The 17,513-nt window shown below is 47.8% G+C and overlaps 1 protein-coding gene across 3 annotated transcripts in view; it reads right to left on the bottom strand.

The window, feature by feature from the left end:
• The window catches only part of NINJ2 (ninjurin 2), a 94,629-nt gene that overhangs the window by 34,763 nt on the left and 42,353 nt on the right, over positions 1-17,513 (bottom strand). The gene's annotated exons all lie outside the window — the stretch shown is intronic.

The following is a 17,513-nucleotide window of genomic DNA, read 5'->3' on the forward strand; positions in this document are numbered from 1 at the left end:
TTTAAAATTCAACAAGAAAAGTTAGAAAAAATAGTTTATGAAATCTTCCAGAAAGTAAAACAAAGAGATAACGAGATGATAAATTAGATACAGAAGCTAGGAAACTCAAAGGATCAGGTCAGAAGATCCAACATCCTGACAACAGGAGGTCCAGATGGACGGAACCAAAAAAGAGGGGGAAAGAAATCATTTAAGAAATAATCAAAGGAATTTTTTTTCCCCACAACAGAAAGATATAAATTTCCAGGTCAAAAAGACCCATCAAACGCCTAGTATAATGAGTGAGGAAGGAGCCATCCCAAGGCACAGCGTTGTGAACTTCCAGAATACCAGAGGTCAGGGAGAAGAATCGAAAAACTTCCAGACGTGAGATACAAAGGACAGAGGGCTGATATGGCATTGGGTATTACAACAGCCACTCTGGAAACTAGAATTCTGTACTTGGGGAAACCATCGATCCAGTATAAAGACATTTTCAGTTATATTAATAAGTAACATTTTACTTCCTTTGCTCACTTTCTTAGGAAGTTACTGGAAGATGTGCACCACCTAACCAAGGCAGGAAATCAAGGAAGCAGAAGATGTGGAATCCACAGGACTGTGGGGAAAGCTGCCTTAGCCCTAACCAGGATGGAGGGGAAAGTAAGGAAGGAAGGGGTGGAGGGAGAATGAAGCAATGAAGTGCGTGCAAGGAAAAAGCAGTGGCAAGAGACCAAGGGGGTCTCCTTTGGCTCCAACTCTTCCGGAGGCACATTTTTAATCCTATACTTGGCTTTGTGGGACACTCCACTATCCTTGTAACAAACTCCTCTTCTTGCTTAACTAGTTCACACTGGATTTCAGTCACCTGCAACCAAAAGAGCCTTCCTGATACCTTTGCTACTCAAGGAGTTAGAACCAGCAAGCACCAACATCATGTTGGTTAGAAATCTTGTTAGAAATGCAGATTCCCATGCATCTCCCAGACCTACTCAACAGAATCACATCATAACAGGTTTCCCTCTACATATTAAAGTCTGAGAAACACTGTCCTAATATAACTACTTCACAAGGTCAAGGACTGGGCATATTAGAGGTAATATGTAGAATCCCTGAGAATGTAGTAGGTGCCCTGTAAGGTATTGATTATGAAGAGGATGGGGGAGGGGGAGGAAAAGGAGACGAAGAAGAAGGGTCTAGGAACACTTGGGAATGACCGCCTCAGTCGCTGGGTCCACAATAAATGGTGGTTCTGAACCAAATTACAAAAACAGGCATACAACAGAAAAGGCAAAAGCACGTTTCTACCAGGAAACAGGTTTCAGCTCTGTTCCGGGAACCTGTCAGGTTAGTCAGTCTAGGTGTCAACATGGGAAACCAGTAAGAAAAGCCACCTCTCAGGTGTGGCAATTGACTAGGAGTGAGTGACAGATACTCAGCATCTGGGTGACGTTTGGCAGGGGAAATGCTGAGCTAACCCAGCCTTTCTCAGCAGGGCAATCCTTCGGCCCCAGCACTCAGGAAGTAGGTCAGGGGGAAATATCCTGAGTGAGCAATGCTGAATTGCTTTTTCAGGCAGAAATCCGTGGCCCATAGGGCTGGGGGTGGATAGGGAATGGGAATGACAGAAGGTTGGGGGGCCCACTGCGGGGGTAGGGGTAGGAAATCACATCCCATTCTTGGCAGAAGCAAGGTTGCCTCTCACATAGTTTTCCTGGCTCTGGTCCTTTGGCGTTTAGCCACCTTCTTCATGCTGGGGGGCTTCCAGGGACTTTGGAATGCTGAGTAAATCTGAATGAAGCCTGGGACTGGAAAGATATTAAGGGAAGGAGATGTGCTTGTAGAAAACCCGTTTCCTATCTCAGCCATCAATGTGCTGTGGATCGAGCACAATGACTCCAGGTCCGCACCTCCCCGAGAGTTCCTGCTGATCACTGCTTCCTAATTGCCCACCAATTGTATGGCACTGAACTCAGTCCTTGGGAGTCCTTCCTAGAGGTGCATCACAGCCCTCAAAAAATTTACACAACAGAGTCTCTAGTCCTTTAAAATAACCATGGAAATCTTAATTCTAGTCAGAAATAGCAAACTCCATCCTTAAACGGATGTCTTTGTGAAGACTGAGTGTAGGTACTGACTTTGCAGCCACCATGATGGTGACCAAAGCCTAACATTTCCTGTGACTGGCAGCGAGAACATACTTACTATGTGCCAGGCACTTTTGTAAGTGTATTTTATGTACTTTAAATGTATATTTTAATTCATTTGATCCTCACTACAACCTTGCGATCTTAAATACAATGTCAGTCTCCATTGTACAGATGGGAAAGCTGAGGCAGAAAGAGAGTAAGTGAGGTCGTGTAGTAGATGGCAGAACCAAGATTCAAACCCAGGCCATATGGCTCCAGGGTTTAACCCTGTTCCTTAACCATGCATCGTACTTAGACAATGGGCACAGGTGTCCACAATGGCTCTCTTGCAAACAGATCCCACCTTGCCCTTAAACAAACGATCTGATTTTAGCCAGATAACTCAGAACAACATGGTGAGGGGTAAGAGTGGAGGTGTCAAAGGTCAGAGATCTGGGGTCTACTCGTGGTGCCGCCGTTTCAAAAGGAAGGCCACTTACGTGGATCGGGTTCTCAACAAGGTCAGGTACTGGGCACTTTCCATGTTTGATCTCCCGTCTCTGCCCCTCCCTGGGTTTCGGTTTCCTTACACGTCAGGTGGAACAAGTGAATTCAGTGATTTGGTCTGGACCAGACTCACTGGAGAGGTACCAGGTGCCGTGCCAGGTGCTGAAGGGCACAGACAAATGAAGTAGAGACCTCGTCTTTGCAAGGCTCCCAGGCCAATTCTCTTTCATTTTATAAATCCTCTGGAGTTGAGCAACGTGATCATTACCCCTGTTTTTGAAAATGGGGGGAATGGTATTTGAACACTCAGTTCAGTCGTAGCCAAATAGAGTGTGAGCACAGGTCGATTCTTAGCTTGGGGCTCTCTCTGCTCCTGACTAAAAACTACGAAGTCCACTTTGAATTCCTAACTTCCCCCAGTCATGTGGTACCTCTGTTCTGCCTTCCCCATCCTGACAAGTGCAGACACACATGCACACGCACATACACACACGCTCGGTGCTGGACCCCCGAAAAACACAAGGTCAATGCTATGGAGTAGCTGACAGTCAGCCCCCTCTGGCAGCCCTCCTTTCTGGGGCAGAGTACAGAGCTGAGAGTCTGAGTGCAGAGTCAGCAAAGCCACAGCATCCCGCTGACTCGGAACTGAAGCCTCTTGCCCCGTCATTACTTGACAGTGGGCAGGAAGTCCTCAGCTAAAGATAAGGTCAGTCTGGTGGCAGAGAGGAAGGGGCTGGTGAGCACAACCTTCTGCTAAACACACCCCGACCATTGCCGTGGGCTCTCCTGCAGCAGCCAGCACTGTGCCCTGCAAACAGTAGGTGCCCAGCGTGGTTTCCTGATGGATTAGCTCTTCTGAGCTGCTCCGCCCAGCACAGCTGCAGGATGGGGTTGCTAGGCAGGGGCATAATATGTGGGTCTAGTGCCTAAAGGAAATGACTTCAGCTCCATCTTGTTTAACCAAGATGAGCTCTGCCCAGGAGAACCGCAGCTCTGAAGATGTGTTCTTTAAAGAACTCCGTGTTAGACAGCTCACTTCTGCAATCTGTCCCAAGAACTTCCGCTTCTATCCCCTAAGTTAGGATAGGGGAAGAGGCCCGTCACCCTCACGCTTTCTCGAAGTGGCGTTAAGAGGGCAAAGGGCTTTAGATGTTGCTTAGTCTAAACTCGTCCTGTTCTGTCCTCCTCGCCATTCCCATGTCCATGCTTCCATGCCTGCCATATCTGTCCCCCAGGGCAAGAACCTCCTCTCCAGGCTAGAGTCAGGAGGGACGAAAACTTCCATGAACTTCCAGGAACCAAGGCCACTCTTTCTTGTTGAAGGAGATCATCCCCCAGTATCTATTTAATCCTCTCACAGAGTGGTGGGATTTTTGACCAGGCACATGACAACCTAGCCTATCACATGACCACCTAGTCAACCTTCCCCAATCTCTCTTGCGGTATGTCCACGTGATCACGTTCTAGCTAATAAGAAGTTTCAGGAGGGGCACCTGCATGGTTCAGTCAGCTAAGCATCTGACTCTTGATTTCAGCTCAGGCCATGATCTCGGGGTCGTGAGATCAAGCCCTGAGTTGGGCTCTGTGCTCAGCAAGGAGTTTGCTTGAGATTCTCTCTCCCTCTGCCTCTGCCCTCCACCCAATAAATAAATAAGTAAAATCTTTAAAAAAACAAAAAAAAAAAAAAGAAAAAAAAGAAAGAAAAAGAAAAAAAGAGTTAGCAAGAACAATCATGCACTTAAAAGGAAGGCCAGTCCAGTTAGACTGGACATAATGGTGAGCCATCCTCAACTGTGTGCTTAAGACAAATATCCTGAGAGTATAGTAACAAGCTAGAAGGAGCCTGGATTCCTAACACTGGGGAGTCCCCGTATTATCCCTGCAGTGTATACACTCAGACTCTTCCCACCGGAGAGAAATAAACTTCCATCTTGTCTAAGTCCTTCTTATATTGGGTTTTGACAGAGCTGCCAAACTTGTATTCTAACTAACCTTTGTTAGTTGTATTCTAACACACTTTGGGGTGTAAGGGCGGTCACAACCTCCCCTTCTCTGAGATTCCTCAACTCTACTCACCCAGGAGCAGCCTAGAGAGTTCTATTTATGAGAGTTTATCCTAGTGGTCTGTGAATGCTTGGCTCGTCTGTCTGTTGGCTGAGTGGACCAGGCATAGGCATCCCACCCAAGCAGGGCCAATCAGATTCTCTCTCCTGTAAATTTGCAAATGAGATTCACTATTGCCATCCAACCGGTGATGATAGCATGAAACAAGACACTTAAGGAGAAGCAGAAATGAAAGGCCAGTCAGCCTTGGAAAGGCAGAGTGAAAGAAGCTGCCTAGGTTGGTACCGGCTTCCTGGTTTCTGGTTCCAGAACTACTTTGTATGGCCTCACTGATCACTCTGCCTATGGTTCCTAGGAGAGACTCTGACATCTTGTAATAAATTCTCCCTTTTGGTTTTAGATACTTGAGGTTCATTTCTGTTACCTCTAACCGAAAGTGTCTAAGTGTCTTCTGATCCTTGTAAAAACCTATGTATCCTTGTAAGCCAGGGGCCCCCTCCTCTGTGGCCCACTCCGTGGCATGCTAGTTAGATCCTTTAATCATTATAATAGAGGGATCGGAGGTGAACTAAATGGATGGTTAGGTTGATTGCCTGGTTGATTGGCTAGCAGGTCAGTCTATGGACTTTCCAAGGGACTCTAAGCAGGCCTTGTAGTATCTCAGAATTAGGGGTGAAGGGGGTCAAAAGCATCAAGCTAAGTTTGGCCACGGAGGTTTAGTGGCAGAGCCTGGATTGGAACCCCGCCTGGCCTTGGACCCCCCAGTCTCACTCCACCTTCCTTGCCATCAGGCTGGTTGATTTTGGGGGTAATCTGACACACAGAAACAGCTTCCCCGTGCTGATGAGCAAACTCCGTAGGGCAGCTCTATCAGATCTGTCCTTTCTGTGGCTCCCAGGAAGAATGCAAAATGATCCTTTTCTCTTTCTTTCTAACTCATTCTTTCTAATTCTAAATCTCACTGTGGATTTTAAAGAATGAACATCTTCTCTTCCATGGAAGGAGTAACGAGTGTACCTCTACCGTGTACCCGGCACTTGTGTATGACACTTTACTGCTATGCCACTGAAACCCTACAGGGCGCCATTTTCCAGAGAGGAAAGTGAAGTTATGAAGGACTAATCAGCTGGCCAAAGACACACAGCTGGTAGGAATGGAACTAGGGAAGGAAGGAATCCTGGCTGGTCTGGGTCAAAGCCCTGTCTTTTACATGGCTCCATACTGCCTCCTGAAGTTTCATCTTTACCAGTTCTTTTGGCCTTTCCTTTCCAGCTTTCTCCATGGGCACCTGCTCAGCAGGGCTTGATTTAGATCTGTGTGGGTGTGGGGCTATATGCCCCTGGCCCTAGGTGGGGAGGGGCAGTATGCCGGATGAGGCCTGTGGGGCCAAGGGAGGCTTGGCAGATGGCACTCCTCTCACCGGGTGGCCTCTCATTTCCCCTGTGGGGCCGGTCCTCCCTCACTGCTGGCCTCCATCTGTTTCCCACTTGCCTCAGGCTTGTGTTGCCCTTCTCCATCCCTAGGCATTCTTTAGTGCCTGGACACTAACGGGATTCCAGCCTCCCCTCTTATCCTCCACAAAGGGAGCTCTTGGGTACCCCTGTGTGCTCCCTTCTTCAGAGAATTTGTCTAGCCAGCTCTTTTTTTTTTTCTCTCAGAGGAGGGAACAAAGGCCTCACACCTTCGGGCTCAGCCTGTCTGCTTTTCAAGCTGTGTTTGCACCCAGAGCTGAGTCTCCAGCTCTGGTTCCCAAAGGCCTGAGGGCAGGACTGTGTCTTCACATGCCGGGTGGCATGCATGGTCAGCACCCTCTAGAAAACAAACAGCTGTCATGCACAGATGAGGAAGCTGCCAGGCCTGGAGAGGCTGTGGAAAACGTAAGCAAGCCTGAGGTCTTGACCTCTTCCACTTAGTGTACAAGTTCACATCCCCGACAGTGCCTGCAGAGGCCCTGCCAGGACTCCAGAAAGATTCCACAATTCCATGGTCTCCCTGAAGAATCGAGGGAGCACGGTTATGTGACTGTGTACCAGGGGCCGTGCAGGGAAACCCCTGATCTGTTGTGGACTGTAGAAACAATAATCTGTAGTTAGCGCTTACTTCCAATGAACGAGTGATTCTCAGAGGAAAAGTGCAGGCCCCCTAGGAAGTTTCCTCAAATCTCAGGGACCAGAGGAATCAATGGGAACATGTCATATTTCTCCAAAGGAGCATGATTTTTTTTTTAAAGATTTTATTTATTTATTTGACAGAGAGAGATCACAAGTAGGCAGAGAGGCAGGCAGAGAGAGAGAGGAGGAAGCAGGCTCCCTGCTGAGCAGAGACTGATGGGGGGCTTGATCCCAGGACCCTGAGATCATGACCCGAGCGGAAGGCAGAGGCTTTAACCCACTGAGCCACCCAGGTACCCCAGGAGCATGATCTTTTTAAAGGACAGACTCTACCCGCACAAAGGCCATACTGCTTCCCGTTCTTTTCTCTGCTTGAAGAAATTCTACCTACTCTTCTAAGCCCAACTCAACTGGGAAGTCTTCCTCAGCCCCATAGGCTAAATTTATCTTTCTCAGGTCTCCTGAAGCACCCGGTTCATCCCACGACTACAGCGTGTACCATAGGCTATCACCGAGGGCTACGTGAGAGCCGGTCACCCCATGGGCTGCACGCCGCCCCCACCCCCAGCACCGGAAATGCACCTCACGTGACTTCCTGTACCCAATTCAGGGTCGACCGACAGGCAAGAGAAGATCATGTTGACTGGCAGAGAGGTGGTGCTGGCTAGAGCATGTGGGACGAGAGGATGGAAGATGTTCTCTGAGAGAGAGGGTGTAGGTTACAGGGGATTTTATTTACTGTGAAGGGCTTCAGAAAGGAGGACTTTCAATGGGCTAATGCTCAACTGGTTAGAAAGACCTAATGAGAATTTGTTGGGAGCAGAGGAATTTCTTAGGAAGGTAAAGGATTGATTCAAGGAGATCTATCTATCTTTCTTTCTTTCGATTTTATTTATTTATTTGAAAGAAAGGGGAGGAGAGAGAGAGCGCGCGCGCGTGAGCAGGGGGAGGTACAGAGGGAGAGGGAGAAGCAGGCTTCCCACTGAGCAGGAAGGCTGATGTGGGGATCTATCTCAGGACCCTGAGATTGTGACCCGAGCCAAAGGCAGACGTTTAACCGACTGAGCCACCCAGATGTCCCAGGAAATTTCTGAGGGTGGGAAACCAAGACTACCCTGCTATCCTTACTGGTTGCCTGGCCTAGATTGAAGAAAGGCTGGCAAACAAAAAAGCTGCAAGAGCAGAGGTGGACCTCACCAGGAATAGAAGGTAGAGGAGGAAAGCCAGGAGGCAATGGTAATAACCTGGTCATTGGGATTAACTGTCAACATGCCCAGAATAACCAGACTGCATACCTATAAATTGCTCAGCTCTCGATGGTTTATCCCTCAAGATTTTTTTGCATTGTGCTGATTAATTATAGATGGCATGAAGGAAAAAAGGAACGTAAGTAGGCTGGGGGGTCTTGATCTTGGGAGGGTGACCCTTGGGTGAGAGCAGCATAAGGTTTTCAAGGGATGGAAAGCCAGAAAACATCTGCATGGTGCTCTTATCATTACAGTGAAACACGTGATTGCTCCGGTCCGAGGGACAATGACAAGGACAGTGCTACGGGTTTCATCAGGAAAGGCACTCCCACCCCCTCTCCAAATAGGCAGGATGCCAAGATGCCAAGAGTGGGGACTTATGAAACGGGTCTATACACCAGCTCATAAATTAGAAGCCAGACTTCTGTGTGATACAAGGAAACTGCTTAATGATCTCCTTTCTCATACCTATAAGCTTTGTCCGAAATGGAACACGCTTCCTTACAGCAGCTCTTAGATGACCTGATTCTAGAGACCAGTATTCCTAGTTAGGCGAATAAAGGATTACAAATCCTTACTTTACCTTCCAGAATAAACGCTGCAAGTCTCTGGCACGCGGGATGCTGAAATTGCCCGCATTTCATTAAAAGGGTATAGTCACCCTCTGCTGTGGGGCTGAGCCCTCTGCCCTCACACGATCAAGGCTGTCGTGGTGGGCACTGGCACAAACTAAGAGGACCTCAGCAGAAAGACCCCGGGGGAGAGTACGCAGCAGTCAGAGCACACTGTCTCTGGCTGAGGCTTTGCAGGCTTCTTCCCTCAGATGAAAGCTCTGGCCCTGGGCTGAGCCACCCTCTTGCTGATGCCTGCCTCTCTGCACCTCTCCTGGCCTCCCAGCCCTGCATTCACAATAGCTGATGAGGCAAGTGTCCCGGCCAAAGCACCGTTTCCCTCCCTTTCTTCCTGGGCTTGTAATTAAGAGGTTCTGTGAAGCTCTCAAGCTCCTTGGGATAAAAGGACCAGTTTCTCACGGTTCCCTGAGCTCTCCAAGGTGGTTATTGCCAGTGGAGGCTCCCACGGCTGGCCAAGCGAGGCGGCTCCCACCCCAGGGCCCTCAGCCAGGCTCACAGGGTTCCCTGGCCCCTGGGCACCCCCGGCCCCATGGCGTCAGTGTGTTTTCTGTTCTCTGCTCCTTCCCCAGGATGTTCTGATTTCCTCACCTCAGCTCTCTTTGTTTAGCCACAGAGGTTAGGCAATGACCGTGGGGCAGCCGGCCCAGGGCCCAGCTTCCCGGGAAAGGGCTGCTCCCTCACAAGTTGATCTGAAGTCACTTGCTCTCCAGAGGCCTTGGTCACCCAAAGCCTGGGCCTTTGCTTCCCCAGCACCCTGAGCGCTGTTTCTCTGGGCATTGCCATTCAGAGGTCTCATGCACCTCCGTCTGCACCCAGAGCCCCGGTAGAGATAGTGTCATGCTCTGATCAAGGGTGCGGAACCCTTGTGCATGAACCCTGGACCTGCCACCAGCTAGCCGTGTGACCTTGATCCCCCATGAAATGAGGCTCAGAATAGTTCCCCTCTTACAGAGATGATGTGAGGCTCAAATGAGAGAATTTGTCCAAAGTGCCTCAGCTTTGGTGAGCGCAGACCAAGTGGTTTCCTTTTCTGAGAAATGCTGTCGACAGGGCCCTGGATTCTGATCTGTGAGTCTTCCTTGGATAGCCCAAATTAACTGCTTTTCCTGCCTGACCTGGTGCCTTTCTTGCTTCGGGGGAGCTGTACTTTCTGACCCAGCCCAGGGGACAGGCTATAAAGTGACAGGAGAGGTGTCCAAGGCACAGCAGATTGACCTCTCCAGACCGGACCATGCTGTAGGTACAAAGCTCTCGCTGTACCTCCTTAAGGATCACCTCATTTTCCTTTGCCCAGTTGAGGGGTGATGATCTTGCTGAATTTGGGTACCATTTCCAAAGCCTTCCCTTTCTGGAGAGAATAATTACACTCTGCCACTTTCCACCAGGAGCCTCAGAGCGCAGTAGGGCATGACCTACATGATTCAGAAAGGTGGGACCGTGTGGGAGAGATTACAGCCTGCGTCTCCCTCCCACTGCGCACTTTCATCACTGCCCTCCCCCAAGGGGGAGGCCCTGGGGCTGCAGGAAGGGAGCTTGGGTCTCAAGAGGGCTCTCGCATCCTGCCTAGCTCTGAGCAGGAGCTGTGACCTGAAAAGGGGATGGGGCCAAACATAAGGAGCTCTTTTCTCCTTTCCTTACCTCCTTTCCCACCCTCTGCCTCCACAACAAAAACTACCAGAAGGAAGAAAAAGCAGGCTGGAAATCACCCAATACCCTCTGTCCGGTCACCATCTCCTCTACTTTCTCTAGTTCTTGCTCACGGGAAGGAATCAAACTAGTGCTCTTGTGTTCCTTTGCAAAGCACAAAGCAAACTCTTGGTTCAAAAATCTCCAGAGGCAGATTTACATATCATTTGCATATATTTTCTATATTACAGATATTTCTCCTTCACATGTTCACACTGAGTCCTATCGTGGTAAGGTAAACATCCTTAAACAGGTCTGCATTTGCTCCTGGCTTCTAGGTGCCTGTGGTTTCTCTGTAGGACATTCATTCTCAGCTTTGTCATTCTGGTTGAATAATTTAGGTAAATCATTCCATTTACCTGGTCTGCAAAATAGGAATGATAATCCCTGTCTTTTATGTGGAGTTGTCGGTGAGAATTTAAAAATGAATTGTAGGGAGGTGCCTGGCTGGCTCAGTCATTGGAGTATGCAGACTCTTGATCTTGGGGTTCTGAGTTTGAGCCCCAGATAGGCTGTATTGGTTACTTAAAAATAAGATTTTTAAAAAGAGAGCAATTGCTGGGTTGTCTGGGTGGCTCAGTCGGTTGGGCTTCCGACTCTTGATTTCGGTTCAGGTCATAATCTCAGGGTTGTGAGATCGAGTCCTACATCAGGCTCTGTGTTCAGTGTGGAGCCTACTTCTCCCTCTTCCTCTGCCACTCCCCCTGCTCTCCCTCTCTCTTTCTCTCAAATAAATAAATAAACAAAATCTTTAAAAAAAAGGAGAGAGAGATCACAGATATAAAACCATTTCATAAACTGTAAAGGATGGGTAAAAAATTCAGATATTATTGTTAGTAAAATTATTCAGTGAAAATAGTACACTGGTTATCTGAAAGGGACAAAGCATTTCCAAAGGTAAGTAGGGGAAGCTATGATTTCTTGATTTAATGTCAAACTGCCTAAAAGACCCCCTTGTTCCCTTCTGCAGTTTGCCAGGACACTGGATGGCAGCAGTCCTGTTCTGTCAATAGGACTATCGCAACCTATAGAACTCCTAGCTGGGCAAGGCCAAGGTGCAGCCCTGACCACCGTGTGGTTCAAAGTCCTGTGGGAAGTCAGTGGCAGAGTGGGGGTAGAGGTTGGAAGGAAAAAGTTTAGAAGACAGTGATGATTCAGGGCAGGAAGGGATTCAGTGATCAATGCCCAGCCCCTCCATTTTACAGCTGAAGAAACTGAGGTTCAGAGAGGGGTATGGCTGGCTCAACGGCCAGGAGGCTTCATCGAGCTGTCCTAGTTGACCCAGTGAAGATCAGTCAGGACAGCGCCTCGTCATCTCGCCAGAGCGCTGGGCTCCACCGCGGTGGGGGGATTGGGTCAGGAGCTCGATTTCCTCTTGCTTCAGACATTCTCTCTCAGTCTACAGACAAAAAGAGGCTCTCAGCCTCCCAGAATAGCGAAAGGCAAACACACTTAGTTAAGAAGAGCCCTTGAGAAAGAGACACGAGCGGAGAAGAAAACTCACACACCTTCCTCTGATTCTTGCCTTTTTAACCCCTTGTCTGGACTCAGGTGATTTTAAAAGTCTGAGCTGCTGAAGCCTTGAATGGCCTCTTAGAGCTCAACGAGAGCCCTGCTCAGGTGCAGAAAAACTGGTCTCACGTCTTCCAGGCCATGCCCCTTGGGCCCCAAAGACAAAAAGATTCTCAGAAAAAGTCAGGCTTCTTTCTGATGAGGGCAGCAAAACAAATCCCAGCACTTTCAAAGGTCATGAGCCTCAGGGGAATTAGGTAGGGGGTGGGGAGCCAGCAATGTCTTTGGAGAGGAGCTGTAGCCAGAATGAATGGTCCAGGAGGGAGGAAGTTCTCAGGACCATGGCTTTCCATGTAGGAAGTACTGACAAGCAGTCCTACCGTGTGCTGGGTGCTTGGGGGCAGAGGACACTGAATACGTTTGGTCTCTGCTTTCAGGGAGCTTGCTGGGGGCTAAGGCTCTTCCACGAGTCAAAACAGACAAAAGGCAGAAGCTGCAATTAGGCCAAAGAGAAAATTCCTCCAGAAAGAATGAGACAAATCAGCGTGGATTCATATAGTTCTGAAGAACTTCGTGGACAAGGGAAATCTTCGAGTCAGCCTGGAGGCCTTAGTTGGTGAGTGGATCGGTCAGGGAGCACTTCCAGGTGGAGCACAGCCTGGGCGGAGGTGGGAACGAGCCTAGGAACTCACCCTTTCTGACCTCCTCTGTGCAGGAGCTGTGAGGTAGAATTAGGATTTTATTTTATTTTATTTTTAAAGATCTCATTTATTTATTTAAGAGAGAAAGTGAGAGAGAGCAGGAGAGGGGAGTAGGTCAGAGGGAGAAGCAGACTCTCTGCAGAGCAGGGAGCCCTATCAGGGACTCAATCCCAGGACTCTGGCATCATGACCTGAGCCAAAGGCAGTTGCCTAACCAGTTGAGCCACCCAGGTGCCCTAGAATCAGAACTTTAAAGATCAAGTGCCTCTGTTCTCATGGATGAGCACTGTTTATGGAGTCCATCTGGGTCCCTAGAGGATGTGGCAAAGAGGTTCCCAGTTTTGGAAGAGAAGGGCTTCTGCATTACTGGGTAACTATGACTGGCTTTAGAATGATTCCTTGAGTAAAGGGGTCAAAATATCATTTACTCCCAACGAGGACCCAAGAATCCTGGGACCAGTCAGCCTGGCGTAACAGAGTGCTGCATAGAGGTTACCCCTGTAGGCTCTGGCTTTTGGCTTGGCTTTGAATCCCATCCCTGAAGCCCTTAGAAAGTGTGTGGCATTGCCATTTACCTGTCCAAGCCTCAGTCTCCTCATCTGTCAAATGAGGATGAGAATAATACAGGCGTGTGGTAAGGACCACGTGAGGCAGGGCTTAACCCCTGGCCAGCCCCTCTGCCGATGGCAGCCATTATGTTTGTTGCCAAGGCCTGGTGCCCCTCAGTTGACTCTCTTGTCTGATGGTTTCTCAGGTCTGCTAATCTGAAAGGAATAAAGCGTCTTCCACAGGTAAGCAGGGGGAGAATCTGATTGCTTGATTTAATGGCAAACTGCACGAAAGGGTCCATTCTACAGTTTGCTCGGGTGCCTGATGGCAGCAACGCAGTCCTGTCAGAGGGCCAGGGTCCTTCCTTCCCTCAGGTGCCCTTTGGAGAGGTGGCCCTCTTAGTGAGGGGAGGGTATGGATGTTGGAGAGGAGAGTTCCAGGGCCAGTGGGAGACTGGAGGCTCTGAGAACATTCTGTGGCCTCACAGGCCTCCTGCAAAGACCTCCAGTGGCAGTAAGGAAGGTCTCGAATGAGCTCCACCCGCCTCACTGGGAGACTCATATTTTCAGACCACAGTGTCCTCATCTATAAAGCGAAGAGCTTAAATGAGACCAGTGACTCCCTCTTTGAGGGAAGAGGAGAAGGTCCTCAGGAGGTCCACGGTGAGGGGTTCCGGAATCCAGAGGCTTCCTGATCATTGCCTATAGACGCCATAAATAATTCATCTCGCATCTAAGTGCTGAGCTGTTTTTCAAACACACAGAGATGCTCCTGTCATTTTTAAAAATACGTATTTAAAGGAATATCACCCACACTGTTGCTTTTTCTCAGCGTGCAGTTTTTCATTCAGGGATACTGAAAGTACAATTACAATTACCCGGAGGAATCCATAAATGTTTTAGAAGTTTTAAAGGGGTACAGGCTTGACAAGTTTGGCTTCCACTAGAACAGGTGAAGGACACACTCAACCTTGCCCAGACCGTGGCTCTTCATGCCAGCCCAACAAACGAGGCCTCCCCTTCTAGGCTCAATGCCCTTGAACAAACAGCATTCTCTAGAACAGGTAATCCCGTGGCAGCGAAGACAAAATGAAAGAGAGGAGGGAAAGCTACGTAAGTCGTATCATTTAAGAAGAGAAGGACAGACCTCAGGATTCTATCAGCCTGAAGGGCTTTTTTTTTTTTAAGTGACCTGTCACTTCCCTGTATTTGTCACTGTTTCCCAGCGCACACATGTTTGCATCACATGGGAAGTGGGAGGAGTTGGAATGTCCTCCAAATTCCCCTGACACCCAGTTCCCACCTTTATCCTCTAGAAAAATGTGCTGTTTTGTTTTGTTTAACTTCAGGAGGTCACAGACCCTTTAAGAATGTGATAAAGGTTACAGGCCCTCGTTCCAGAAACAAAGGCAGCCACACCTATACATACATATATAATTTTTTTTTCATAACATATATAATTTTACACACCACTTCAGTGGGTCCCCCACACCCTTAATTCACCACAGACATCTTTGGGATTTGGAGACTTCAGGTCAGGAAATTCTGCTCTTGTGTGGGTTGCTTTCAATAAGTTTAATTTTACCTTCTCTTAGCTTTCTATAGATCAGAGTTCTAAAAGTCTCACCAGACATTTAATGGGACCTCTGAGTGTCCCATCTCCCAGTTGCTATTACAGGCTCCTTAGACTCGGGAAGACTGGTTCAGAAAAAGGCTGCGAGCTCTAAGGCAGAGCGTGGCTCATGTAGACCTCATCTCGGCACTAGCTCCCCTGGGAAGCTGGAATAAGGTGAATGGAACCATAAAAGGGGCTTGGGAACAGAGACTACCTAAGAGTCAAGAATCCCTCCTGACAGGGCCATTTTTACAAGTGCCTCTCTAGGAACTCTGGACCTGCAGACTTTTAGTCCTTGAAACGGAAAGCTGCTCTCATCTCTTCCACCCCTCCTGTCCCCTCTCCGTGGTGGTGCGACTGTCTTTCTGCCTTCCCATCCTTTTTGTGCAGATGCCTTGTCTAAGGCATCCTGCTGAGGTCGGCTGCCCAGCCTGCTCTGTCCTGTGAGTCCCTGAACAAGCAAGCCAAAATCAAGGAAGATTTTTCCATTTACTTAAAATGTCATTCTGATTCTGAAAGTCCAATGGTTTTTACACAACTTGAGCCCAAGCTCAGTTGGCCCAAGGGGGTCCAACCTTAGCCTTAGTTTGCACCTAACACTTGCTCTGGGATGACAGGGAGGGCAATACATCTGGAGAGGCTGGGTAGGGGTAGGGGTTGGGGGCAGGGAAGCAACAGGTCCATCAGTGAGAGTCCCGGCTGCTAGGCTTGGCTAGAATGCCACAGTTTGCACCAGACAAGGGAGGCAGATTCCCCAAATACCAGGATGCTGGGCAATATTTCAAAGAAAGAAATTCATTGCTATTACAGCCCTTCCTCTACCCGCCACCCTGAACTCTATGTCCTGTCCTTTTCCTCTACAATGTAGCATGCAAATGATCCATTGTTCTCTAGAATCTTACCCTACCAGGTTCAATTCTATCTTGGCTTTCTAGGACTCTAAACTATAGCTCTCTATCTTCACAGCTTCTGTAAGGGTATGGGTACTTTGAAAGAGGATTGGCAGAGGAAGGTGCTACACATTCAAATCCTTCCACTTAATTAGTTTATCCTTCGCTTTAAAAAATTAATTCATCCAGGGTGCCTGGGTGGCTCAGTGGGTTAGGCCTCTGCCTTCAGCTCAGGTTGTGATCTCAGGGTCCTGGGATTGAGCCCCACATCGGGTTCTCTGCTTGGCAGAGAGTCTGCTTCCTCCTCTTTCTCTGCTTGCTGTTCTGCCTACTTCTGATCTCTCTCTGTCAAATAAATAAAGTTTTTTAAAAAAATTAACTCACCCAATAAATATTTATGGACTTCTAATTAGGTTAGGACATGGAGGATATGGGAGACTGTATCTAATTAGGATATAGAGGATATGATATGATAGAATAAAGATATTCTAGGTACATAAAGAAGTACTAGGATACTAGGGTCTAGGATATGGGAAAATATAAGAATGAATGAGATTTGGATTCTGCTTTCAAAGAACTTCTGTCTAGTAGAGGAAAAAAGACTCATAAATAATACATGGAAATTATATCTATATCGATATCTATAGATATAGATATCTATATCTATATCTGTATATATCCCAAACTTGGTAACTGTCCTGTAACAAGTGACATTTAAACTGGACATTAAAGAACGGGTAAGAGTTGGAGACACGAACTGAGGAAAAGGCATTCTAGATGGAAGGCATGGAAAGAAACTTGGAAGCAATAGTGGTGGATCTATATGCTGAATAGCAAATAGTTCTGTTTGGCAAAAATATAAGGAACAGAAGTAGAAAAAGCAAAGGCTGTAAAGCCAGGATATACTTGGCCAGGGAAGACCTTGCATGTCAGGCTTTGGGTGGCTCAGTCGGTTAAGCGTCCAACTCTCATCGTCTCAGGGTTGTGAGATAGAGTCCTGCGTCAAGCCCTGTGTTGGGGTTTGCCCTGAGAGTGGAGTCTGCTTAAGATTTTCTCTCCCTCTGTCCCTCTGTTCCCCTCTCCCACTTAAAAAAAAAAAAGAAAAAAAGAAAGAATGAGAGAGAAAGAAGGAAAAGAAAAAGAATGAACAGAAAGAAAGAGAGGGAAAGAAAGAAACATTAATTTGGTAATACTGTGAAGGCTAGGTAGGGGAAAAAAATGAAGGGAAAAAAAGGATTGGGCCATGGCAGTGGGAAGTATCATTTAGAGGAGAAGACTTCTGGTTAACTGAGCCAAAGGTGACCTTATCTCTGTTTTCACTTAGCACTCACTGTCTGGACCTTTCAAGGGGAGCGGTACAGCATAGCTGTTAGAAGCCAACTTTGGGGTCCAACAAACCTTGGCTTGAATGATAGCTCTGTTACAAATCAGCCTCTCAGAGCTTTATCCATCATACATAAAATGGGAATAATTACATCTAGATTTGTTATAAAGATTAAGTGTGATAACATCTGCTAAAACATTATTAGCATAGAAGCAAAGGGTGAGCAATTAATAAACGGTTGATATGATAATCATCATATGACTTGTGTTGTAGATACGTGTGTTTATAGAGCTAGAATCATCTCCTTCATGAGATTATTAGCTGCTGGAGGGCGGGAAACCAGTTTTGTGGTGTGCGCCCTTAAGTCTTAAATAGCTTCTTTTTTTTTTTCTTTTTTAAGATTTTATTTATTTATCTGACACAGACAGAGAGAGCGCACAAGCAGGGGGAGTGGGAGAAGCAGACTCCCCACCGAGTGGGGAGCCCATTGTAGGATTCGATCCCAGGACCCTGGGATTTTGACCTGAGCTGAAGGCAGATGCTTAACCCACTGAGCCACCAGGGCACC

This window comes from Mustela erminea, chromosome 6 (genome assembly GCF_009829155.1).
Source record: "Mustela erminea isolate mMusErm1 chromosome 6, mMusErm1.Pri, whole genome shotgun sequence".
In the NCBI taxonomy this organism is placed as follows: domain Eukaryota; kingdom Metazoa; phylum Chordata; class Mammalia; order Carnivora; family Mustelidae; genus Mustela; species Mustela erminea.